This window comes from Macaca nemestrina, chromosome 8, assembly GCF_043159975.1.
Source record: "Macaca nemestrina isolate mMacNem1 chromosome 8, mMacNem.hap1, whole genome shotgun sequence".
Lineage (NCBI taxonomy): Eukaryota > Metazoa > Chordata > Mammalia > Primates > Cercopithecidae > Macaca > Macaca nemestrina.
The window spans coordinates 31,763,762-31,791,577 of record NC_092132.1 but is presented as its reverse complement, the minus strand read 5'-3'; the positions used below and the strand labels follow the sequence as shown (position 1 = coordinate 31,791,577).

The 27,816-nt window shown below is 34.9% G+C and overlaps 1 long non-coding RNA gene across 2 annotated transcripts; it reads left to right on the top strand.

Moving 5' to 3' along the window:
- The first annotated feature begins 1,558 nt into the window (after positions 1-1,558).
- On the top strand, positions 1,559-25,924 carry LOC105475956 (uncharacterized). Of its 2 annotated transcripts, XR_011606466.1 has the most exons (4): positions 1,559-1,764; positions 2,377-2,561; positions 3,456-3,555; positions 25,828-25,924. It is a non-coding gene; the product is annotated as an uncharacterized lncRNA (long non-coding RNA). The 2 variants fall into 2 exon arrangements; XR_983735.3 differs by lacking the exon at positions 25,828-25,924 and having other exon boundaries at positions 3,456-3,771.
- The last annotated feature ends 1,892 nt before the right edge of the window (positions 25,925-27,816 follow it).

Genomic DNA, 27,816 nt, shown 5'->3' with positions numbered 1-27,816 from the left:
CTCACATTTGAAACCACGGAATTATCTTTAATGTGTCTTTAAATTCACTTTTTATTGTAACAATTGTTTGAATTGTGAGTCAGTTTTCTCTGATTTTCCGTTTAGTGATGTTTTATTTTCTTTTGCTTTTTTTTTTTTTCTGTGCTTTATTCTGTATGTATGTTTTTTCTACATTCCATGTCAAATTTTAGTAGTATATAATACATAACTGAATAAATTTGACAAATGCTCAGTAAATATTCAACAATTCACTACAAGCAGTATATTCTTTAAAGTGATTCTTATTATTTTATAAATGAGAAAACTGAAATTCACTCAAATGCGCTCAATTTGATTTCACATACCTCAGTTATATCCACTATTTTATGGAGGAACATTATTTTTCTAGAAAAAAAATATTACATAGCACTTTGGGTTTCATGAGATAGACGGATGACAAGTTCTTCCTTCTTCAGTTTAGGCCATCAGAATCAGACATTTTCTCATAACCTATATTTAGGGTAAAATGTCAATACTTGTGGGAAAATTTTTTAAATATTTAATAAAGAAGTTTACCCACTATACAGTATCATGGAAACATTTAATTAGACATAATATCTATTTCATTTGATGATAAGCATACAATCAGTCAAACTTTATATAGCTGCTATTTGGTCTGTTTTAGAGCTGACTCATTGTATTTTAAGTGCTGAACAGTGAGATATAACTGGTAAAGCGTATCTGGTACTTAGAACTTAGCAAAATACAAGAATTCACAGTAAGCAGGAATAGCTTCTTTTTAGAATACATTCTCTTGAAATAGTAGGAGACAATCCAATTTAGCTTACTGAGAGATAATTTTAACTCCTTAGTTCACCTAACTACATTTTTACAGTTATATGACTTTTTAAGAAGTAGACTTATTAATGTTTTAAACATACCATTTAAATGAATAATTATAGCAAAATTATTCACATTGATTATCACCAATCAGAAAGTCAAGGAAGGTAAAGCTACTGAGTTCAAAGTTCCTATTTTCACTCGTTATATCCTTCATAACCCTTAGATGATTCCAAGTGTGTGTACAACACAAGATTATAGGTAAATCTAAAATTTGTGTAAAAGAGTTGTTTTGTGTAAGAGTAAATCTTTAAACATTTCAAAAAAATGAAGACATAGAGTCAGTGAAAGCATGTGAAATACCATCGGCATGAAGGAGCATTTTTGTAGTTAAATACCTTCTCTGTAAACTCATTGTTTTAATTATTGATGTCTTATTGGCAAGACTGGCCATTATAATATACTCAAAGTTCTATATGTAAACCTTCATTTAGTTATAAATATTCCAAACACTGACTTATTTGCACACACAAAAGTCATTATTGAAATGTTGTCCTTCAATTCTTGCTACTGTAGTTGCTTAGGTCAAGAGATTTGATTTCAATTAACACCTTAGAAGTAAAATACTTGGCTTGACAAAAAAGTAAAATCATAACCTTGTATTGTATAATAATGCCTAAGCTGTGGATACTACTTGCAGTGTCATTTGGAGAGGTTGTCTAAATTCATTTAAATTTAATGGCACATAGAAAGTAAGAACACACAGAATACTGAGAAATGACTTCTAATTATCTGTTGTCTCATACAACAGAGTGCAGTTGCATTCAGAGGTGACTGGATCATAATTCAGCCTTGGAGTTAAGTGTGTGCTTCATCTACGGGACAAAATCTTAAAGAAGCTGGTTATGGCTGTGAAATGCAGAGGAAAAACTGACTCAGCATCAAGTATTTACTATGTCCCCCTCCTTAAGTAAACAATAATCTTTATTAGGCAGAAAATTATTGAACCTCAGCGAAATTAAATAGGATTCCTTGTGAAGTTAACTATAACTTTCATTTATCTAATCCCATATTAAAACCAATGAATTTCCTATTATATATTCAAGTTCCACAAGGGCAATATTTTATTAAAAAGTTACTGAATATTTCAAAATGAAAAAATAACAACTCAGATAAAGTGTTCCACTTAATGACAGACTGCCTGTATAGTATTATAAAAATGATTTGATTAAAAAAGCATTATTTTGTTTAATTAAAACATTATATTTTAATATCAACCCTGTGAGTGCATATGGTCACAAGCTATGACTGTGGGCAATGGAGGCCAACATACCGAATCTCTATTTTGCCTTACAGCATTTTTAGCTATATGACCTTGAAAAATACCATTTATACATTTGTAAAATTTGATAAAATTCATTGCTTACTCTATAGGGTATTTGTGAGACTTAAATTTATAATGAATATGAGTTACCTACCTCAGAATCCTTAGAAAGAAACCTTTTACTTCACAGTTTCTCTTGACTACCTCTTTCTTTTTCTCAACTTTCCTATTAGATGAAGTACCCATGCCATGAAATGTGGAACGTGGCTTCCTGAACAATGGCAGAGGTTCTGAATGTTGAAATCTGAAGGTGCAGGGAATTCGTTCACCATGGATTGAAAGTTAACCAAAGAGAAATGGCAGATAGGAGAGAGCCAGACATGCAGTTTCCTTCTAGTCCTTCAGTTCTTCATGCTGAGTAAGCACACCTGCCAAAAACTTGAGTGAGTTTTTTCCTGGACACTTAACAAACCAGGTGCCAACAGGGAAATATGTTATCATGCAGCTTTAAATATTTCCCTGTTTCCTTTCCCATTTACCTCCACAATACCCACCCTAAACTCACACCTTCCAAATTATCCTGCTATACAACACAAACTCAGACACACACTATCTAGAAATAGTCAATATTTTGTATTTTTCAGGAATTATTATTATAATTATTTAACTTTTTACAGTTGGAGAATGGTTGCATGGAATTAAAAATTTTATAATATTTCTCCTTACTATGAAAGTAGGATTATGAGAAATTTTTGAAGTGTTAAGGTGATGGTTTTCAAACCTCACCTCAACTGATGTAGGGAAACTAAACATTAATTGTATCTTTTGTTTGTGTTTTACTGTGACTCAGTGAGACAATTAGATTCAATAACGAGTTTCACAATCTTAGTCAAATGGAAGTATATGCTTATTGTCATTTGTAATAATTAATAAAACAGATGTGTTTTAATTTGCCATCTAACTGTTTTTAGTGAAGCTCATCTGTTCCTTGTTATTTTTTATTTTTAAAAATTTTGTCCCTTTTACACTTTTTGAATTAATAATTTTTTATTTTTTTCTTTATTTAGCTTATTTGTTATATTCAGTAAGAAGGTTTAAGACATAATGTGAAATGATAGATGAAATTTATTTACCATTTCTCTTTTTGGCTTTTAAGTTTTTCCCCATTCTTGAGAATAAAAGTGTGCTTTAAGCCCTTGGCAGTAGTTACACAAATTATAGGCATAGGAGGACAGGTTTCTTAAAAGATATTTTAAGTCTGAATTTTTTTACTTCTAAATGTTTATTTAATTTCTTTTCCTTCTTTTTCCAGTGGACACCTGCATGTTGAATTATTTCTTCTGAAGCAAACTTACTACAGAAGAAAACAAGAAACTACAATGGAAAATTAAAATCACCTGAAATGATGAACAGTTAAGTTATAAATGAATGCTAACAACAGAAAACAGTTAGCATAATGTCTTATGGAGTTTAAATATATGTAGAAGTAAGATGAATTTAACAATAACACAAAATCTGAAATGGAGTAAACACATTTTGAATGTTCTCTAACAGTACTGGATAAATTGGCAGAGAGAATAATTTGTGTTCAATATAATAAATAAAACACAGAAAATGTGATGTCTTGTAATATTTAGTAGACCCAGTAAAAGAATATTGAAAGAATGTAACTAAGAAGCCAAATAAAGAAAAAAAAATTAATTCCAAAGGTGTTGAAGAGATGAAAATTAAAAAATATATAAATAAAAAAACAAGGAATAGGTGAACCTAACTAAAAACATAGATGGCCAACTAAAATCCCACTATTTTAGTAATTATTATGAATTACCATAGACTAAATACTTCAATTGTGACTAAGATTGTCAAACTCAGTAAAACACACACACACACACAAACACACACACTCACACATGCTTTCTTTATACGTGACACTCTTAAAACAGAAAATTGAAAGACATAAAATACAACATGAAAACAACAAACTAAAAAAAAAACTGATGTACTTTGAGATCCGCCAAGGTGGGTGGATCATGAGGTCAGGAGAACAAGGCCATTCTGGCCAACATCATCTCTACTAAAAATACAAAAATTAGCTGGGTGTGGTGGCATGTGGCTGTGGTTCCAGTTACTCAGGAGGCTGAAGCAGGAGAATTACTTGAACCCAGGAGGTGGACGTTGCAGTGAGCTGAGAAAGCGCCACTGCACTCCAGCCTGGGAGACAGAGTGTGACTCTGTCTTTAAAAAAAACAAAAAACAAAAAAACTGATGTAGCTATGCAAATATAAATCAAAATAAACATTAAGGAAAAACATTACTAAGGATAAAGAATGCTAATTTGTATAAAAAAAGAGTTCAGTCCAATAGGAAATTGTCACAATTCTAAATATATATGCACTCAATAACACATCTTTAAATATACATATGGCAAGTGAAAAGGATGGATAAAAACCACTGAACTTACCATTCCATAAAAGCAAATTTTCAAACCTGAAAAATAAAAATAGAATCAACTTTTTCAGAATGCTGAAAATTTAACCAAAGGCTTACAACAACCTGAGAAGAATTTAGTCAAGAAAAAAATGGTTTAATCCTTATAAGAACAGAGAGTTTTGTGGTGTTTTAACTTACCTCATTTCCTACTCCTTAGCTCAACAGTAGACTTAAAAAATAACATCTTGCATTCCTGGTACAGGAGGGAGAAGGGCAGAGCTGAATTTATTTCAAAGCCTCATTTCAAAGAACAATCGTTATTTAACCTGTCTGGTGGCACCCCAAAAGACACCTGAAAGGCATGTCTTTATTTGATTTCTCTCAAACATATGCAGTGCTGAAAGCATTTCTTCAGAGATTAGAGGTAGCTTATTTAATTCTTTAACATTGTGACTGCCTGAGGGATGGATCACAATTGGGGCAAACAATAGACTGACCAAAAGCCGTAAAAGGTAAGGCTGAGTAATGAGATGTTCATAGGGCCTTGAAAATTTCCCACATAGTTTAGGAATTTAGAAGGCCATGCACAGGTATAGTACTTGACAGATGCTCAGGAAGATCTGAAAAGCCCCTAAACTGTCACTTCTGACTTATATCGATGTTCTATACAAGCAGGAAGTGAAGACTAAATGAGCCAAAACTTTCTAAAATGCATATGGAAATTTAGTAATAGACCAAAATCATTAAAATCAGGGATCAAAGAGAAAAGATTATTATTGGACTTATAGAAATAAAAACGGATTATAAAATAAGACTATGAAAAATTACAAGACAAATATTAGATAAACTACACAAAACAAAATAGATTCTAGAAAGGCATAAATCACCAAAACAGACTAATGAATAAATCAGAATTCTAAATAGAATTAGTAATCAACACATTTTATTAAACAAAAATCCCAGAACCATATGAGTTCCTTAATGAATTGAATTCTACTAAAGGTTTAAAGAATTAACACTTATCCTTCACAAACTCTTGAAAAGGAAATAGGAGGGTGTGGTTCCTAATGTTTTCTATGAGGCCAGCTTGAATTGCTTTGATATTCAAATCAGGCAAAGGGATCACACCCAAGGAAAATTACAAATCCAATATCTCTTATGAACAAATTCCTCAACAAAGTAATACAATCCAAGTCATAAAGCATATAAAAATGATTATATATCATAATCAAGTGGGATTTATCACAGGAATGCAAGATAGTTTCACCATATAAAAATAATGGTAATAACCAATATCAATAGAATAAAAGATGAGAACTATATCATTATCGCAATAGAAGCAGAAAAAGCATTTCACAAAATCCAAAACCTTTTCATGATAAAAACACACACAAAACCAGGAGCAGAAGAGAACATCTCCAAGCTGATATAAAGCATCTACAAAAAAACCTACAGCTAACGTCATACTAAATAGTGAAAGACTGAATATTTCACCACTATGATCAGGAACAAAACAAGGATAACCCCTCTCTCAACTCTGTTCAACATTGTTTTGGAGACTTTACCCAGCACAATTAGACAAGAAAATAAAATAAAAGCCATCCAGATTGAACAAGAAAAAGAAAAATTATTTCTACTTGTAGATCATGATATTGTATATATAAAATCTTAAGACAGTAACTAAAAAACTGAAAATTTAAAAATGAGATTGGCAAGTTTTCAGTACACAAGAGCAATACAAGGCCTCACTTGTACTATATATACTGTAGCTATGAGCAAATGTAAAAAGAAATTATGTAAACATTTCCATTCATAATACCTTAAAAAACATATTAAAAATAAATCTTAACAGGGCTTAATGGTACAGACCTATAGTCCCAGCTACTCTTGAGGCAGAAGTATCATTTGAGGTCAGGAATTTGAGACCAACTTGGGCAACATAGTGAAACCACAAATCTAAAATAAAGTAATTAGTTAATCTATCAAAATCCACAACTTGGTCTGAAAACTATAAAATAGTGCTGAAATGAAGAATAAATAAATCAATCAAAAGATGTTTTGTATTCATAGATTGGAAAATTCAATATTATTTAGATGAAAATATACCCTAAATGGATCTATAGATTCAATGAAGCCCTTATTAAAATCCCAGATGATTTGTTTGCATAGTTGACAAGCTGATCCTAAAATGTATATAAAATTCAACAGACCCCAAAACATCAAATGATGTTGAAAAGAAAGAACAAATTTAAACGACTTACGTTTCCAAATTTCAGAACTTAATACAAAGTTATGAGCAATGTGGTACCAGCATACACATAAACATTTAGATTAATGAATAGACTTGAGAGCTCAGAAATAAATCCATACATATATGGGTAACTTATTTTCAATAAAGGTGAGAAGATTATTCATTGGGGAAAGAATAATATTTTCAACTAAAAGTACTGAGACAACTGGAAATCTACATTCAAATGAGTGAAATTGGACCCCCTACCTCAAACACGTACAAAAATGTTAACTCAAACTGCTTCAATTACCTGATTATAAGACCTTAATCTATAAAACTCTCAGAAGAAACCTAAGTGTAAATCTTTATGATCATAAATGAGGAGTTTTTAAAATATAACATCAAAAGTAGGAGGAAAAACAAGAACAAAACAGAAATACCAGACATCACTAAATTTAAAAGTTATGTGTTTCAAAGGACGTCATCATGAATGTGAAAAAGACAACCTTTTATAGAACGGGAGAAAAATTTTGCAAGCTATCTTATAACGGACTTGGATCCCCAATAGGTAAAGAATGGTTATCACCCAATAATAAAAAGACAACCTAATTAAAAATAAAAAAGATTTGAAAAGACATTTCTCCAAAGAGGATATAAAAATATCTAATAAGAACACGGGTAAGCACATGAATAATCACCCAATACATTAGTCATTAAAGAATAGGAAATCATTTGTTTTACTCATTAGCTGATTTATTAGAAAAATCTCTAGAGACTTTAAGTGCTTAGTTTTTATACCTTATTAGTTTTGCTTGTGTTGCTGGGGAGTACGTCTGTGAAACTCCTTGCACTGTCATAGAAACGGAAACCTTTACAGGGCTTCTTTTTGACATGATAAACATGTTCCGGAATTAGTAGGACTGATGTTTGCAGCGTCTTGTGAGTATACGAAGGATCGCTGAATTGAACATTTTTAAATGGTGAATTTTAAAGTATGTAAATTTTATGTCAGTGTGTGTATAAAATTAACAGAGCAAAAGAAGAAACAGACAAACTCAAAATCATATTGGTGACTTTAATATACCACTTTATATGTCAGGAAAAGCAAGATAAAACAATCATAAGGATACAATTCTGAAAAGTACTATTAATTTTTTTTAGCAAAGTTGCATGTAAAGAACTTTATTCCCATTGATAAGAGACTTCACAAATTAGAAAATAGGTTGAGATTAGTAATCCAGGTCAATTATATTTTAAACTGATGAATAATGATGATATGGAAATGCTCACTTGTAGATTGTAATTAAAGTTCTCCAAGAGATAGTCATCACTTTAATGCTATTAAAAAAATAAAATTTGAAATTAGCTAGCCTCAACACTTCCAACTCACAAAGAAACAAATAGCAAATCTCACCCTCTTTCCACTTTTCCCCACAAGAAGGCAGAAAATAATGGAAGATAAGACAAATAAATGAAATAACAATAGAAAAAATTAACAAATCCAAAAGCTGATTATTTTAAAGATTAATATAATTTATTTAAAAAATAAAAAAGGAAAACATTGTGAAAAGTTCTATTAACAAAAATTAATAAGATGACATTGTGGAAAACTATATACCAATATATTTTATAATGTAAAGAAAATTCACACATTTCTTGAAAAAATGATTACATCTTATCTAACACAAGAAAAAATAGAAAATTAGAGTAGTTCACTATTTATTAAGAAATTAAATCTATTTTCTACACAGGAAATTTCTATCTCAATTACATTCACCAGTGAATGTTCCCAACATAAAACCAAATAACACTTATATTAAAAAAACTTTTCTAACTAAAACAGAAAAGGGTATTTCTTAAAAATTGTTATAAAAATCACCATTTTACATAATCTTGTTGTCAAAAGGTTGATTCATATTATAAGTGAAATTATTAATCAATTTTTATATACATAAATTACCAATATACTTAACGTATTGACAAACCATACCTAGATACATAGTGTTCTATAATCAAATATTGACTTTCATATTATTTCTACTTTGGGCATATTATTTTTTCTTTTAAAACTTTTATTTTGCAACTAAAAGCCTTTTTTTCTATATTACCAATGAGTAAAAGTTGAGATATGTATTTTATAATGTGTATCTTATTATAGTAATTACATTGTTTAGGTCTTCTCTGTAATTATGTTTCATTTGAAATGTCTTCAATTTACAGTAATCAGTTAAAGTCTTTTGGGTAGGTATTGTCTGATTTTCTATCTTTTCCTTTGCTTCTTGTAGTTTCTACTTCAGAAAGTTTACTGCTATGTCATTTGTTGGATAGATATTTAGAACTGGTACATAATCATTGTGATTCCTAACCTTTAACACTGTAAATCTGTCTCATTTAATGCTTTGGAGGATAAATTCTACATTGCCAGATAAACCTTTATTTTCTTTATGTTTGCATTTGGGATATGTTTTGTTGATCATTTTATTTCAGCCTTTCTAAATCAATTTATTTTAGGTTTATCTCTTGCTTAAAGCACATAAATGTAACACAGAGAAAAAAAACTTTGAGTATAGAAAGTTAATATAGTAAGACAACAAACAACAACAAAAAAAGTAAATTGAAACTTTCCAACAGATGAAAACACTTCCTTCCAAGAAGCTCAAAATGGAGGCATTCAACTATAACATTTATACTATGTGTACAATATAAATGTAATCTAAACTGTAATTGAGAAATTGCTTACATTAAAGAGAACAAGAAATTCAAAATCAGAATATAAATGAAGAAAATGTCAATTGAACACTAAGTTTAAAAAAATTGAAGAAATGACAAAGTGATCTCAGAATTAAAGATAAATTATAAAATGTTCAATGTAAAATATACATGAAAAAAGCACAGTAAGGAACACAGTGGTAGAAATGAAAAGAGCAAATAAAAGGACAGTGGTAGACACAGGCAACAGACAAATATTTCAAAATTTGAAGCTCCTGAAGGAGTAAAATAATACAATGTAATAAAAATGTACACATACACATATATATTTTTTATGTGAAAAAATATGTTCTAATACTCTAAAAATTTACCAATGAATAAAACCAATCAATAAAATGTAAATAGACAATTTGGGTATGTATTTTTATAATTAACCAAACAGTATTTAAATGCAGAAACAGTCAAATCATATTATTTACTCAAAATTTCTGTAACAATTTACCTTATAATGGTAGATACTGAGTTTTAGTATTTTTTACTTAAAAAAAGTATACAAAATATGTTCTATGCCATAAAACATTGAGTTAACATTGGCAATTTAAGATAAATAAGATGTCCTGAAAAACCTTTGGGGTTTAATTAACTTAAATTCTCCCAAATATTTCTGTTTATATCCCAAATATTTCCGTTCTATGTTACTAATTTCCTATGTTACTAATTTAGTTAAGATGTAACTAAATAAAAAGACAAAAATTATTCCATTCGGCTTCTAGTTCAACTTCTCTAGTTATTCCCAAATTCCTTTTTGCATCTTTCAGTTTTGCCTCACCCCAGTTTGAAGGGGTTAGTGGAGGGTGAATGAAAGTTTGTTGGGGAAAACTGAGGGAAAAAATGATGACAGTGCAAATAATTTTTCTATTATTTTTAGAAGATCCCATTTTAATAATCCCAAAATTTATATCTGTTTGCCTGTCTCAGGCATCATTGTTGGTGTCGCTATGTCACCATTGAGATGAGATATCCTGAGGTAATCTATGAACATTCTGCTAATTTTTAATAAGATAAAAAACTACTAATGCAATGTATATGCTGCTGAGTAAATGTGAGTTTACAGATAAGCTAGTTCATATGTATAAAAACATATATATAAATAGTAAATGATCACATTTCCTCAGCCATCTGTTCCTTAAATATTAGGACTTATGCACAGTTTCAACATCTGTGTATTCACATATATTTCTGTACAGTGCTGGTAAAATGCTGACAAAAGGGGAAAACAACAACAACAACAACAAAAAACAGTGGAATTTCAAAGGACTTTGCTTTTTTGAATTTATGTAGATTTATCTCCTGCTTCTAAAGTACATCTGTTGTTGTATTTACTGAAATTGTAAAACTAATCAAAATTCTTTTGAGAACAAAACTGCATTTAAATTAAATTTCAAATGCTGTGTAAATTCATAAACTTATTTTCAAACAGATGTACCTCATTGAACTAGAGTTTTAACTATCAGTAAGATACTTTGCCATAAGCAATACACGGCCATCCAGTTTTTTTTTTTTTTTAAGGTACTACTAATAAACCTCAAATAACTAAGGCAATCACTTCCTGTGAACATTTTTTTCTAATTGGGAAAAAACTGCACATACAAACACACACACATCATCACCCAGATAAATAAGCAAATGTAATTTCTGAAATTAATATCTCTGAAGAGCCTAACAAAGATAGAATTCTCTCCAAACTTGCAACTTAAAAAAGAGAAAAAATAATGGAAAAGAAAGGAAGAGAGAATTTGGATGGAAACAGCAGCATGTGGAGACTTGCATCATGAACTTTTGCTCCAAGAAAGACTGTAGGAATATTCCAGGAAAGCCAAGATAATCCACAGACCCTTTGAAGGAAGCAAATTTCTCCTGCAGGACCTGGGAGACAGTCCAAATACTGTGTGCCCAAATTGTGAAAGCAGGAAGTGGGGATGATCTGCCCTCAAACACACACCTTCCCTGGTGTGTGTCCTGATCACAGGAGAAGAATGTGACCTTACCTGGAGCCTAGACATTTTAGAGAGCCAAGTGAAATACAGGGGTAGAGGTAGCAACAGGCAAAGTCCTGTGGGCTCTCTGGGTCCCCAGGGAAGCCATTTCTGACTTGTCTCAGGGGTCCTTGGGAGGGCTGCAGAGGAACTGGGAAAAGATCACAGAAAGAAGGAAACCTCCACCTGAATTTTGTAACAATTCCAACTGAATGCAAAGATTCTTGGCCAGAACTCGGGAGGGCATGGATCTGGTGTACAGACTCAACAGGCAGGGAGACGCAAAAGCCCTGTTTGGTTTCTCAGTCAAGAGGCTAGTAGCCTGGGGCAAATTCCCAGCCCTGCTCACCTACTTCCTGCAAACAAACTCAATGCTGTTGAGGTGGCCACAGTGTGAGTAAGACTGGCCTTTGGGGTTGAGTGGGAGCTGGGTGAGGCCTGTAACTGCTGCTTCCTTCCACTTCTCTGACAACCTGCATGACACAGTGAGGCAGTCATAATCCTTCTGGGAATATAACTCCATTGACCTGGAAACCACACTCTCATACCCCCTTAGCAGCCACAGCAAGCCCCACCTAAGAAGAGTCTGAGCTCAGACATGCCTATCACTGCCCCCACCTGGTAGTTCTTCCCTACTGACCCTGGTAGAGGAAGACAAAGGTCATATTCTCTTGGCAGTTCCAGGGCCTTGCCTATACTACCACAGCTGATGCTCTCTTGAAAGCATCACCTCCTGGCAGGAGGCCAACCAGCACAAAACTAGTGCATTAAACAATTAAAACTAAGGACCCTCACAAAATCCATTTTACTGCCCTGCCACCTCCACCAGAGCAGTTGCTGGTATTTATGGCTGAGAGACCTGAAGATGGTTCACATCACACAGGACACTGTGTAGACATCTCCCAGTACCAGCCTGGAATCTGGTAGCCCTGCTGGGTGGCTAGATCCAGAAGAGAAATAACAATTACTACAGTTTGCCTCTCAGGGAGCCACATCCCTAGGAAAAATGGGAGAGTACAACATCAAGGGAGCACCCCGTGGGACAAAAGAATCTTTACAGAAGGCTTAAGTCCTGTATCTTCCCTCTGACATAGTCTACTCAAATGAGAAGGAATCAAACAAGCAAGCAAAAAACCAATTCTGGTAATATGACAAAACAAGCTTCTTTCACACCCCCCAAAAATCACAGTGGCTTACCAGCAATGGATCCAAACCATGAAGAAATCCCTGAATTACCAGAAAAATACTTCAGAAGGTCAATTATTAAACTAATCAAGGAGACACTAAAGAAAGGTGAAGTCCAACTTAAGGAGGTAAAAAAAATAAACAAGATATGAGAGGAGAAATCTTTAGTGAAATAGTAGCATAAATAAAAAAACAATCACAAGTTCAGGAAATAAAGGACACTCTTAGAGTAATGGAAAATGTACTAGAAAAGGCTCCACAACAGAATTGAACAAGCAGAAGAAAGAATTTCAGAGCTTGAAGATAAGGTTTTGAAATAACTCAATCCATCAAAGTCAAAGAAAAAAGAATAAACAAACAAACAAAAAATGAACAAAGTCTCCAAGAAGTATGGGGTTATGTTACATGACCAAACCTAAGAATAACTGGTGTTCCTGAGGAAGAAGAGAAATCTAAAAGTTTGGAAAACATGTTTGGGGTAATAATCAAGGAAAACTTTCCTGGTCTTGCTAGAGATCCAGAAGTCAAAATATGAGAAGCTCAAAGAATACTTGGGAAACTCATTGCAAAAAGATCATTGCCTAGGCATATAGTCATCAGGTTACAAAAAGTCAAGACAAAGGACAGAATCTTAAGAGCTATGATGCAAAAGCACCAGATAAACTAAAAAGAAAAACCTATCAGATTAACAGCAGATTGTCAGCAGAAACTCTACAAGCTAAGGAGATTGGGGGCCTATCTTCAGCCTCCTTAAACAAAATAATTTTCAGTCAATAATGTTCTATCCAACAAAACTAAGCTTCATAAATGAAGGAAAGATACAGTCTTTTTCAGACAAACAAATGCTGAGAGAATTCGCCACTACCAAGCTAGCATCACAGTAACTACTAAAAGGAGCTCTGAATCTTGAAACAAATTCTGGAAACACATCAAAACAGGACCTCTTTAAAGCACAAATTTCATGGGACCTATAAAACAAAAATACAATAAAAACAACAACAACAACAAGGTGTTCAGGCAACAAATAGCACAATGAATGGAATAGTACCTTACACCTTAATATTAACATTGAATATAAATGGTCTAAATGCTCCACTTAAAAGATACAGAATTACAAAATGGATAATTTTACAACTAGGTATCTGCTGCCTTCAAGAGACTCACCTAACACATAAGGACTCATATAGACTTAGGTAAAGGGGTAGAAAAAGACATTCCATGTAAATGGACATCAAAAGTGAGCAGGAGTAGCTATTCTTATATCACACAAAACAAACTTTAAAGCAACAGCAGTTAAAAAAGACAAAGAGGAACATTAATTATATAATGATAAAAGCCCTTATCCAACAGGAAAATATCACAATCCTAAATATATATGCACCTAACACTGGAGCTCCCAAGTTTACAAAACAATTACTACCAGACCTAAGTAATTAGATAAACAACATCACAATAATAGTGGAGGATTTCAATACTCCACTGACAGCACTAGACAGGTCATCAAGACAGAGAGTCAAGAGACAAACAATGGATGTAAACTATACCCTAGGACAAACAGACTTAAAAGCTATTTACAGAACATTCTACTCAAGAACCACCGAATATACATCCTATTCATCAGTGCATGGAACTTTCTCCATGATAGACTATATGATAGGCCACAAAACAAGTCTCAATAAATTTAAGAAAATTGAAATCACATCAAGTTCCCTGTCAGACTAAGTGGAATAAAATTGAAAATTAACACAAAGGAACTTTAAAAACTATGCAAATTAAATAAGTTGCTCCTGAATGATCATTGGGTCAACAATGAAATCAAGATGGATATTAAAAATTATTTGAACTGAATGATAATAGTGACACAACCTATCAAAACCTCTGGGACACAGCAAAGGTACTCTTAAGAGGAAAGTTCATACACTAAATGCCTATGTCAAAAAAGTCTGAAAGAACACAAAAGACAATCTAAGGTCACACCTCAAGGAACTAGAGAAACAAGAACAAACCAAACCCAAACCCAGCAGAAGAAAAGAAATAATCAATATCAGAGCAGAACTAAATGAAACTGAAACACAAAAAGACAATACAAAAGATAACTAAAATGAAAAGCTGGTTCTTTGAAAAAGATAAATAAAATCAATAGATCATTAGCAAGATTAACCAAGAAAAAAAGAGAGAAGATCCAAATAAGTTCAATTAGAAATGAAATGGGAGATATTACAACCGATACCACAGAAATACAAAAGATCTTTCAAGGCTACTATGAACACCTTTATACTCATAAACTAGAAAACCTAAAGGAGATGCATGAATCCCTGGAAATATACAACCTTCTTGTCTTAAATCAGCAATAATTAGAAACCCTAACTTGACCAATAACAAGCAGCAACATTGAAATTATAATAAAAAATTACCAACAAAAAAATGTCCAGGAGCAGATGGGTTCACAGCTGAATTCTATCAGACATTCAAGGAAGAACTGGTATCAATCCTATTGACACTCTTCCACAAGATAGAGAAAGAGGAAATCCCTCCCTAAATCATCCCATGAAGCTAATATCGGCCTAATACCAAAAACCAGGAAAGAACATAACAACAACAACAACAAAGTGCAGACCAATATCCTTGATGAACATAGATGCAAAAATTCTTAACAAAATACTAGCTAACCAAATTAAACAGCATATCAAAAAGATAACCCACCATGATCAAGTGGGTTTGATATCAGAGATGCAGGGATGGTTTAACATATGCAAGTCAATAAATGTGCTACACCACATAAACAGAATTTAAAACAAAAATCACATGATCATCTCTTGCACGATTATCTCAGTAGACACAAAAAAAAGCATTTGACAACATTTAGCATCAAAATTGGCATACGAAGGACATACCTCAACGTAACACAAGTCATCCATGACAAACACGCAGCCAACATAATACTGAACAAGGAAAAGTTGAAAGAATTCCCTCTGAGAACTAGAACAAGATGAGGATGCTCACTGTCACCACTTCTATTCAACATAGTACTGGAAGTCCTAGCCAGAGCAATCAGACAAGAGAAGAAAATAAAGGGCATCCAAACTGGTAAAGAGGAAGTCAAACTGTCACTGATTGCTAATTATATGATTGTATACCTAGGAAACCCTAAAGACTCCTCCAAAAAGTTCCTAGAACTGATAAGTGAATTTAGCAGTTTCAGGATACAATTAATGTACACAAATCAGTAGCTCTCGTATACCAACAGTGACCAAGCTGAGAATCAAATAAATAACTCAACCCTTTTTACAATAGCTACAAAGAATTAAATACTTAAGAATACACCTAACCAAGGACATGAAAGATCTCTACAAGGAAAACTACAAAACACTGCTGGAAGAAATCATAGATGACACAAACAAATGGAAACACATCTGATGCTCATGGATGAGTAGAATCGATACTGTGAAAATGACTATACTGCCAAAAGCAATCTACAAATTCAATGCAATTCAAAACACCACCATCATTCCTCACAGAACTAGAAAAAAAAAATCCTAAAATTTGTATGGAACCACAAAGGAGCTTGAATAGCCAAAGCAAGACTAAGCAGAAAGAACAAATCAAATCTGGAGGCATGATATTACCTGACTTCAAACTATACTATAAGCCCATAGTCACCAAAACAGCATGGTACTAGTATAAAAATAGGTATATAGGCTAATAGAACAGAATAGAGAACCCAGAAATAAACCCAAAACCTTACAGCCAACTGATCTTTGACAAAGCAAACAAAAACATAAAGTGAGGAAAGGACACCCTATTCAACAAATGGTGCTGGGATAATTGACAAGTCACATGTAGAAAAATGAAACTGGATCCTCATCTCTCACCTTATAAAAAATCAACTTAAGATGGATCAAATACTTAAATTTAAGACCTGAAACTATAAAAATTCTGGAAGACAACTTCAGAAAAACCCTTGTAGACATTGGCTTAGGCAAAGATTTTATGACCCCAAACTCTAAAACAAAAGCAACAAAAACAAAGATAAATAGCTGAGACTGAATTAAACTAAAGAGCTCTGCACAGCAAAAGTATCAGTCAGCAGAGTAAACAGACAACCCACAGAGTGGGAGAAAATCTTCACAGTCTGTAAATCTGACAAAGAACTAATATCCAGAATCTACAAGGAATTCAAATTAGCAAGGAAAAAAAAAGAAATAATTCCATCAAAATGTTCAACATCGCTAATGATCAGGAAAATGCAAATCAAAGCCACAGTGCAATACCACCTTACTCCTGCAAGAATGGCTATAATAAAAAATTCAAAAAAATAATAGATGCTGGTGTGGATGCAGTGAAAAGGGAACACTTCTACACCGCTGGTGGGAATGTAAACTAGTTCAACCACTATGGAAAACAGTGTGGAGACACCCTAAAGAACTAAAAGTAGAACTACCATTTGATCCAGCAATCCCATTAATGGTTATCTAGCCAGAGGAAAAGAAGTCATTATATGAAAAAGATACTTTGCACACCCATATTTATAGCAACACAATTCACAAATTAAAAAATATGGAACCAGTCCAAATGCCCATCAATCAATGAATGGATAAAGAAATTGTGATATATGTATATATCACATGTCATATATGAATACTACTTGGCCACAAAAAAGAATGAATTAATGGCATCCTGGATGGAACTGAAGACTATTCTAAATGAAGTAACTCAGGAAAGGAAAACCAAACATTTTTATCTCTCATGAGTCGGAGCTAAGCTATGAGGATGCAAAGACATAAGAATAATACAATGGACTTTGAGGACTCAGGGGGAAAGGGTGGGAGGGGGTGAGGGATAAAACATTACAAATTGGGTTCAGTGTATACTGTTTGGGTTATGGTTGCACCAAAATCTCACAAATAACCACTAAGGAACTTAACTCATGTAACCAAATACCACCTGCTCCTCAAAGACCTATGGAAATAAAAAATTAAAAAAAAAGAAGAAAGGAAGATAGGAAGAGAGAATGAAGAAAAAGAAAAAGAAATGAAGGAGGAATAAAATTGGGGAGTGGGAAGGAGGAGGAGTTAAGAAAAGGGTAGGAGGAAGAAGAACAAAGGCAGTGAGGCAGGGAGGAAAGATGAGAGTGAGAGGGAAAGGATGTGAAGGAGAGATGGAAGATGGTGATAAAAAAAGAGAAGGAAAGAGAAAGAGGGAGTTAGAGAAAGGATCATATAGAATGTTAGGCTAAAGAAAAGACAGAGAAGGGATGGAAAGTAAAAACAATTCACAAAAATTGAACTTATTCAGTGGTTCATAACAGGAATATTTGGAATTTTTAAAAATGTTATCATTTGTTGTAAAATATTGTTACAGGATCATTGATGGTGTTGCTTTTCTGACTGGAAACTTGTGTGGCTGGTGGCAATTTTGCCCAAGTTTTGCTAAGGCCCACTGGGCCTACTCAGCCTGGAAGGCTGAGATTAGCTCCTTCTACTGCCCTATATCCCACACCTCTGAAGACACTGGGGTGGAGTGCTGAGGGGTGTGTGAGCAAGCGAGTGTGGGGTCCGGCCACTGTGCACGGTAGGGTACACCAGCTGCTGCAGTGGGGCAGGCAGCTCCAGGTGCAGGCATAGATACCAGCTCACTGTGAGGCTACGGCTGGACCAGGCGCACTGCAAGCAGCGTCCACAGCTGGCACCTTATAATCCAACCTATATCCAGGAACGCAGTGGTGCCTGGAATCTTGGAGACTCCAGGAATGAAGGGTCCAAAACGGGGATTCCCAGCCTTGACTCAGGGAGCTCCCAGGTCTGAGCTCCTCGAAGGGCCACAGCTCTTCTCTCCTCCATGTTACCTGCAGCCTGATGAACAAAGGGTGTATTTCAGCCCTGTTAGTATTTCAGCTCTTTCAGCCCAGCCTTTCGGCAGGTCCTCGGTCCTTGTCCTGCATCCAGGAATGATGAGGTAATCAGAGAAGTGGAGGGTGAGCAAGATAAACTGGAGCTTTATTGAGCAATAGAACAGCTCAGAGGAGACCCACAGTGGGCACCTTCTCTCCATAGTCAGGGTGTCCCGAAGACTGTTCAGCTCTTGGCAGAGAGGGTAGCTACTCTCTGCAGCTGGTGATCCCATTGTCTGTTTAGCTCTCAGCAGAGAGGAGGGGATGTCCTCTCTGCTAGGCAAGTCATCCCCACAAGTGTCCAGATCTCAGAAGAGGATAGTTCCTCTCTGCAGCTGATCACCTCATTGTCTCCCCGTTGTCTCTCCATCCTCTCTCTACCTTCTCCATCCTCTCTTCCCGTCCAGCTGAGGTAGAAGTTTTTACGGGCCTCAGAGTCCACGGTTTTTATGGGCCTCATAGAGGAGGACGTGCATGTTGATTGGTCCATGGGGAGGCCATGGGCAGCCAAGGGCAGGCCCAGGGAAAAGCATAAGTTCTTTACTGGTCTGTGGGACTGGCAGCCCAGGCCCCAGGCTTCGGGCCCTCTTTAGCTTGAAGGTGCAGCTCATCAGGGACCTGCCCCCTTTCACCCAAGGGCCTGTCCACCTTTTTCTGCTGTTCACGCCAAGGGGCACCTGCAGTCAAGCGCCAGGCTGTCCTCATCTCTACCTTGGTCTCCCTCTGCTGCTTGTCAGCACCCAAAATCCAGAGGGGACTAAGGTGGCAGGGAGCTGGTGTGTCAGTGCTGTCCTGAGAGTGTGCACACTCAGTCAGGCATGACAGTGCCTGGGGTGGCCCAGACCTGTTCTGAGATCAGAGTAGATACCCTCAGTGGGCAGAAGCCATACAGTGGGAGCAGGCATCTCTGAGCCTACGAGGGCCAGGGAGCATTTCCAGGCCCCCAAGAACACAGAGATGCCCAAGTGTGGATCCCTGGCAGGGTGCTGCAGCTGCACCCAAGGAGCTCCCATCCAGCCAACACAGAAGTAATAGGGTTCCTGCTTGTCCCCGGCTCCTGCCAGCTTCCTGGAAATGCAGACCTGGCCACGCTTCCTTGCAGCCTGGGGCATGGGCTCCAGGTCCTCCCTGGGACCTGGCTGGCCTCCTGGGCAGGGCAATGTTGCCATAAACTGCCCCCGGCCCTGTGGCCCCAGCCACAAGGACCGCTCGGGATTCCCCATCGCCTGGCTCATGGCCCTGCCTAGAGGGGCTCGGGAACCTCCAGGAGCCAATAGGGGGCCTGAGCCTGACCTTCAGGAGTGTCAGGCTCAGCAATTACCTCAATGCGGAGAGGACTCTGGGGACATGGCCCCAGAAGTCACTATACAGAGCCTTCTCCCAAGGCACAGGAACCTGGCACCCCCAGCAGGGTGGGTGCGGTGGCCGCGCTGCTGGCTGGGTCCCTGAAGTGGGCTCCATTCCCACTCCCCACGCCAGGGCCCCTAGGCATGGCCCCAGTTCCGCCCCCTGGGCCTCAGTGTGCAAGTGCAGCAACCCCTCAGGCCCAGCTCCATCTCCGGGCCCGTTTCTGCCCGATGGCGCTACTCCCCTTCTGGTGGGCTACTCAGCCAGGCTCCATCACAGGTGATCCCCGGGGTGGCAGGTTCTTGGGGACTCCCAGAAGGAGGTGCCGGGGACTGTCCATCTCCTCCCTTTGTTCTCCCCACAGTAGGGGCAGGTGAGAGCAGTGACATAGGGCCAGGGTCTGGAGCAGTGGAGGCTCTCGGCAGATACCCCAAGACCACGTGAGGGTGAGGGCAGTGCAGTCATCTACTTTGAGGACATGGGGCACACAGAATGTGGGGCACAGGGATCCCACAGCCGCCACTTATGCTCTTGCCACTACTGCTCACTCCTCCCCGCTGCAGCCGGAGCAATGGCAATGGCCACTCCGGACAGCCCACCGCTGCCCTCAATGTGTGTATGCCTTAAACAATCTTAGAGATAGCTTTTTTGGTATTACATTTTATGTAAGGACACAACTTTGATTTTAGAGCACAGTGAAAATGGAAAATATACATTTTTTTTTTAAGAGAAATGGCACATTATAACTTTGAGTCATAGAGAAGACAGAATAGATGTTCTGTAAATTCTAGCCAGGTTAGAGTATAATGTTACAAACAGGGAATGGCAAATTAGATGCAGTGAGGTATCATATCAGTATGCTTTCGATGGAGACAAAAATAAGAGAAAAACAGAGATCATTATCTGAGATTATATTACCATCTGAGTTTGAAATATACAAACTCAGATAAAATTTCCTAAGTATTCTGAGAAATCTTGAGTTTTTCTACATATTGTGAATATCCTTTAACTGTTGATAACTGCAGTAGTATCTAAAGGAACTGCAGGGTGGAGAATGATATGGCACTATAAACAGCAGTTAAAAAGTAGTGTCACTCTGAAGAATGCAAACGTTTTTGAGTATTTGAACTGTGAAGCAAATTTTTAGCCATTCCCTGTAAGTGTATTGTAGGGAAGTGCATTGTTAATCATTGATTTTCATGTAAGTGTAAATGGTTAGCCACATTTTTAACAGTATAACTGTATTATAGTAGGATGTGTAAATTTATTAGATGAAAACATCAATGGTTTTCAGGGGCCATGGAAACTTCTCAGGAAACAGGGACATTTAATTTACTGCTGGGAGAATTGGAGAATTGTGGGTTTCTGAAATAGGAGTCCCAACATTGCCAAAATCCTGATTTTCTTCAGCCTTCTTGCATCCTTTATTTATTTTTTTTAAAGAAAAGCTCCACACATCCTAGAGGTTTTGGAAATGTGTTTATTTCCTACAGGACTCTGAATATGGCTGTATCCACAAGTCGTGATATGGAATTAACTTCTTTCACACAGCCAATTTCATGAGACAGAGTTTTAGGATTCCATATGGAAGAGCCAGAAAATGTTTTTCTCATTTCAGATGTATGTATTTTATTATTAGATTCTAATATTAGGTTATCTCTCAGTCTTAGTTTATGGCTTAATTGATGTGTATATGTGTGTGTACATACATTTTATATATAAATATATTTATATATTTTATATATATATATAAAATCACACTATATATAAATCTCTCTCTATATATATAGTGTGTGCGTGTTATATATAGTGTGATATAAGAGATTGCAATAAAAAATAAAAATTCTGTAACTCAGAATTTCCCCACGTGTTTTTTTTTTTTTTTTTTTTTTTTTGGACAGAGGTTTACTTTTGTTGCCCTGGCTGGAGTGCAATGGCATGATCTCGGCTCACTGCAACCTTGGCCTCCTGGGTTCAAGCAATTATCCTGTCTCAGCCTCCCGAGCAGCTGGGATTACAGGCATGCACCACCATACCCAGCTAATTTTTTTTTTTTTCGTCTTTTTAGTAGAGACCGGACTGGGTTTCACCATGTTTTTCAGGCTGGTCTTGAACTCATGACCTCAGATGATCTGCCCACCTTGGGCCTCCCAATGTGTACTTCTAACTGGTCTTCAATATCCTTCTTAATGCTGTTAGGTCCAGATAGGTGAAATGACCTGGAGACGGTTTCTCTTTTCATTTGTTAATTTCTCACCAAACCCAAACTCTCTATGCACCTTTCCCAGAGTCATAAGTATAAACTGCTTTCTTCATGTGAAGATTTCTGATTTGTCCTGAATATCTTCATTTCATTAATGTTTGATTTTAAGACCTAATTTTTATAGACTCAATCTATATAGATCATAGTTTTTGTTTTCTCTTAGAATTGTTTTTCTGTTTTGGCTGATAACATAAAATGTTTGACTTGTTAACAGAGGCGAACTTTTTGTTTTCAAATAAAAGCTTTAACTGGTTTTATACATTACCAGGGCTGTAAATATCCATCAACTACCAATTTAATGACATATTTGAAATACACTAATTAGACCTAAATACTAAATGGAATGTCCGAGATAGTCCTGATCTCAACTGGCAGAATTATTTTTAATTGATATCAACTTAACATAAAGGAGACCTGAAGCATGTTCTGATATTAAGCCTAAATGTCATTTATCCTTTGTCATGACCTATGTATTAAACTTTAAAAAAGATTTACATGAATAAATTTCCACATACACACAAAAAGCAAGTTAAAACCTCAATGCCATTATTATATATTTAAGATTTGGCATATTTTAAATTAATTTATTTTTACAAGGTATTTTCTTTTAGAAAATAAATTTCACTCAGAAAAAGAACTCTCATTTTTTTTTAAAAAGGAATTTATCCCACATTCTTTTCATCCATTCTGTAACTTCCTCACAACTGTTACAATTAATGATTTTTACAGTAGTTGCTACTTCCATTTCTTTGTGACTTTAAAACTATGTATATAAACAGTGAAGTACTACTATTGATACTAAAAAGAGGGAGGTGAAACTTTTAATAAAATTTTGAAGCAATGGCTATTTTAAAATGTAGGCATCTGACTTAATCTCAGACGTATCTATTGGAGGACTCAAAACAATACTGAGAAGTTAACCAAATAGACAACAGTACAGAAATATATATATATATATATATATAAATAAATATATATATATAAAATTTGGTGTTGTGTAAGTATAGCATTCTATATAATTCATCATTGTAGTAAAATGTTGAAGAATAATTAATATAGCTGAGCTTTTTTATTTGTGCAACTTTTGTTGAAAGTAAGAAAAAACATTTTTAGAGAAGCATGAAAATAATGATTTGCCTTTACCTTATCTGTTGTGAAATTCACCTCTTAGAATATGTTCAGTTATAGAAATCCCAATCTGTAGATATAGAAAAAAAAAAAAAAAACAGGCTCAACAAAACAACAACATGAGAGATTGAGTGAGTAGGCTGACTAATGAGATGGGATTAAAATAACTCAAATTTTATGAGCTGGAATCAGCAAAGTCTTTCAAGGGACATGAAATCTACATATAAACATCAAGTCCTTGTAAACATGAATTAAGACAACAATTTTTAACCCAATAGTAAATACAGGAATCCTGGATATACAATGAGACAAATAAATTGTGCTGGGTTTTTGAGGAACCACTGCTTTGCTTCAGAAAGATGATATAGACATAGTTTGAGTTTTTTGGAAATAATTCCATGGAGAACTTTCAGAGGCAATAGAATTGCCTAGATTAATTCCATTGAGAAATATACAATGAAATATACTGAAAAAAAAAAAATAAAGCTAAAGGAGTAGCAGCATGTGGCACTTTTCTTTTGCTTACCCATGCTAAAATGAATAGACTCTGGTTTTCTCATCATTGCAACCAGACAGTTGACCTGGAATACTGATTCTCAATCTTAGTTGTGTTAAAATAAATGTGGATAATCATAGTAATAATAACACACAATAACAGTTCCCTGATAGAGTTAGGATGTAACACAGTAGATTTATTATCTGAACTGAATTCAAGAGGGAGGATCCAAGTTGCTCATGTTCTAGGAAGAAAATAGACTTCCACTCAGAGATGACACAAAATAATATCAAAGAAATGGCTTATGTAGAACTCGGAATTACAATATAGAGAAAATTACTGAGACTTCAAGATGGTAGAGAAACCAAGTTAAAAAGAAGAAGTAACTGGATAAAAAGATCTCTTGTTTCTGAGTCATCATGAAACATAAGGATAGTCAAAAAGTTACAATTAATAATAGAAAGTTCGAGAGAGAAGATAATCCAAAAATCCACACTATTTTTTATTCACATCCTTAAACTGTGCACATAAATTTCATTTTAGTTGCATCTGAAGAAATGATGTGAAATGCATCCAAATTTAGTTGTGAATATAGTTTTGGTGCTTTTGAATAACATCAAGGAGTTCCAGTGCTATTATGGTGATATAGGTCCCCTACAGTCCACTCAGTCTGCTGATTTAAACTCTGGACAATATATTTTAAAAAAGAAAAGAGGAAAAGAGAGAGAAAAGAAAAGGTAGGCTCTGACACTTAAACAATGATAGTAAGATTGTGGTAGAGAGGCAACATCTGATAAAACGACTCATCCACTGTTTGAGTTTCTCACTTTCTCTTTCAGCCTTTCCAAGTGTTCTCCATAGTCATAGACTAATACAGGCATGGGTGGCTAAGATTGTTATGGAGGAATCCAGAAAAGAGGAAATAACTGAACAAGGGGACACTCTAATTGTATGAGAACGAAAGAACACACACACACACACACACGCATTTGAGTTGCCATATATCCATTAAAGGAATTGAATTGGTTAATAAAAATTTTCCTCAAAGTAAATTCCAGACCCTAATGATTACACAAATGAATTCTATCAAACATTCAAATAAAAAATAATAGCAATTTTACAAAAAAAAAAACTGTATAAAAGAAAGTGGATTAAACACAATCCAATTTATTTTGGTAGGCCAATGTAACTTTAAGACGAAGACTGACAAGATATTAACAAAAAGAATGGAAAAAAAAGAGAAAACGAAGTAAAAGAAAAAGGAAACAGAGAAGAAGATCAAGAAGAGGCAAAAGAGGACAAATAAGAGAAGGAAAAGGAGGAGAAAATTATAGATTGATATTTCTCATGGATATAGATGCAATATATCTTAATTAAATCTTACCAAATTGATTTTACCAATGCACAAAAACAAAATAGATATGAAAAAGTGAGATTAATCCAAGCAATTCACCGGGGTTTAAAATTTGAAAACTAATCAATGTAATTAATGATATTAACAAAATAAAAGGGAAATTATACAAAATAAAAGATCATTTAAACAAACGCATAAAATCAGTTTACTGCTATTAAACGTAAAACTCAAAACTCTAAGTTAGTACTTCCTCAGGCTGACATAGGCCATTTTCTGAAAGAAATCCAGTTAATGTTATTCTTAACTGGTGAAACACCAAGTTGCTTCCTAAGACCAGGAAGAATATAATAGCTCCTGTTTTAAGCATTTTATTGGAAGTCTTAGTAATCACATTTGAGCAAAGAATAATAATAAAATTAATAAACATCGGAATGGAATAAGTACATATGTCCTTATGTATAATTGAGAATAGCAACAAAACTTCTAGAACTAAGATGAACCTAGCAAAGTAAAAACATACAAGGCAAAACTATTTTAAAAAATCAAATATATGTTTGCAAAAAACTATTGGAAAATAAAATATATCTATCTGTATGTCTGTCTATTTTTGTATCAGAGCCAAGAATACAAAGTGCTTAAGAAGGAATCTAATGAAGACATCTAAGACCTCTAAACTAACGATTTTCTGAGAGAAGTTAAAGAAGACCTAAATAAATGGAAATACATAGTATCTTCTCTGATGAGAGGAATTAATTTTTTTATTATACTTTAAGTTCTAGGGTACATGTGCACAATGTGCAGGTTTGTTACTTATGTATACATGTGCCATGTTGGTGTGCTGCACCCAGTAACTCGTCATTTGCATTAGGTATTTCTCCTAATGCTATCCCTCCCTGATCCTCCCACCCCCCAACAGGCCCAAAGATGATAACTCTTTGCAAAGTGATCTATCTACAAATTCAATATAATTCCAATTTAAAATTTTGCTTTTTTTTTCTTTGTGTGTGTGTGTGTGTATAAATTTACAACAGGCTTCTAAATTTACAAGGAAATGCATGCTCCCAAAAAAATCAAAGAGATTTTTAAAATCAAGAACAAATTTGGAGGTCTTACTTTGCTTGAATTCAAGACATCGCATAAAGTACTGTAATCAAGACAGTTTATTACTTGGTGAGATGGTATTCATAACAGATAAGTAGCACCAAAAACACAGTCCAAATTTAGACTCACACATTATATTGCCAATTAATTTTGACAAAGGTGCAAAAGTATTTCAGAGGGGAAAAGAATGTCTATTCAAAAAATGGTGCTGGGCCAACATGAATACAGACCCTTACCTCACATCATACACAAAGCATTAACTTAATAGGGATCATAGGCTTAAATGTAAAACCTACAAATATAGCATTTTTAGGAGAAGAGTTGGAGATGTATTTTTGTCACATTGGCATAGGCAAAGCTTTCTTAGACACAATACAAAAACACACTAACCATCTTTTAAAAATGAGTTGATTATACTTTATTAAAGTATAGTATAGTTTTTTTAAAAAGTAAAGTTACTTTAAAAAATGACATCCTTAAAAAAAAGCCAACCATATACTAGAATAATTTATTTGCAATTTGAAATACATACATCACATAGAAGACTTCCAATCAGATTAAAGAATTTTAACACCTCTATAATTAGGCAAACGGTTGAATTAAAAATGGATAAAAGTAAATTGACACTTTGTAAAAGAAGGCATAAGGAGGTTAGGTATGACAACCACATGAAAAGCTAAATATCATTATCACAAAAAGCAAATGAAAACCATTGTAAGATATAATGACACACACCTAGTGATGATTAAAATAATAATGGTAATGAAGTTATTACTAATATATGGAAACAACAGAGAGCAACAATGAAAGCAAAAACTGACCATTCCAAGTGTTGGTGAGAGTAAAGAGCAAATCGTGCTCTCCTACACTGCTTGTGGGTCTGTAAAACAGTTGGCAGTTTATTAAAGGGTTAGATATTCACCTACATATAACCCAGTCCTACAGTTCCAATGTGTGTGTCCTTCCAAATTCATATAATGGAACTTAAACCACAGAAAAGGGGCCTTTGGGAGTTGATTAGGCCATGAGGGCTCCTCATTCATGGATAGGATTAGTGTCCTTATATGTACAATTATTATGTGTCAATTAAAAATAATAAATGAAAAAAAAGGGGGTGCTGAAGGATGTGACTTTGCTCCATTTGCTTTTCTACCCTTCTGCTATGTAAGTATGCAGCAACAGGCACCAGCTACGAAGCAGGGTGACCCTTCTCAGACCCCAGAATTGTGAGAAATAAATTTCTATTATTTATAAATTATCCCATCTAAGGTATTTTGTTGTAGCAGCTCAAAGTAGGACACCTAACCTTCCACTGTTAGGTAATTCCCAATTAACGAATGTGACTATCTGTACAAAGACTTGTACATAACTCATGTAGCTTTATTTTTAATAGTCCAAATCTGGTAACAATCAAATATCCCTAAATGGTGAATGAGTTGATACATTGTAGTATATCCCTGTAATATTATGCTACTTGGGAATAAAAATGCAAATATTTATTCAT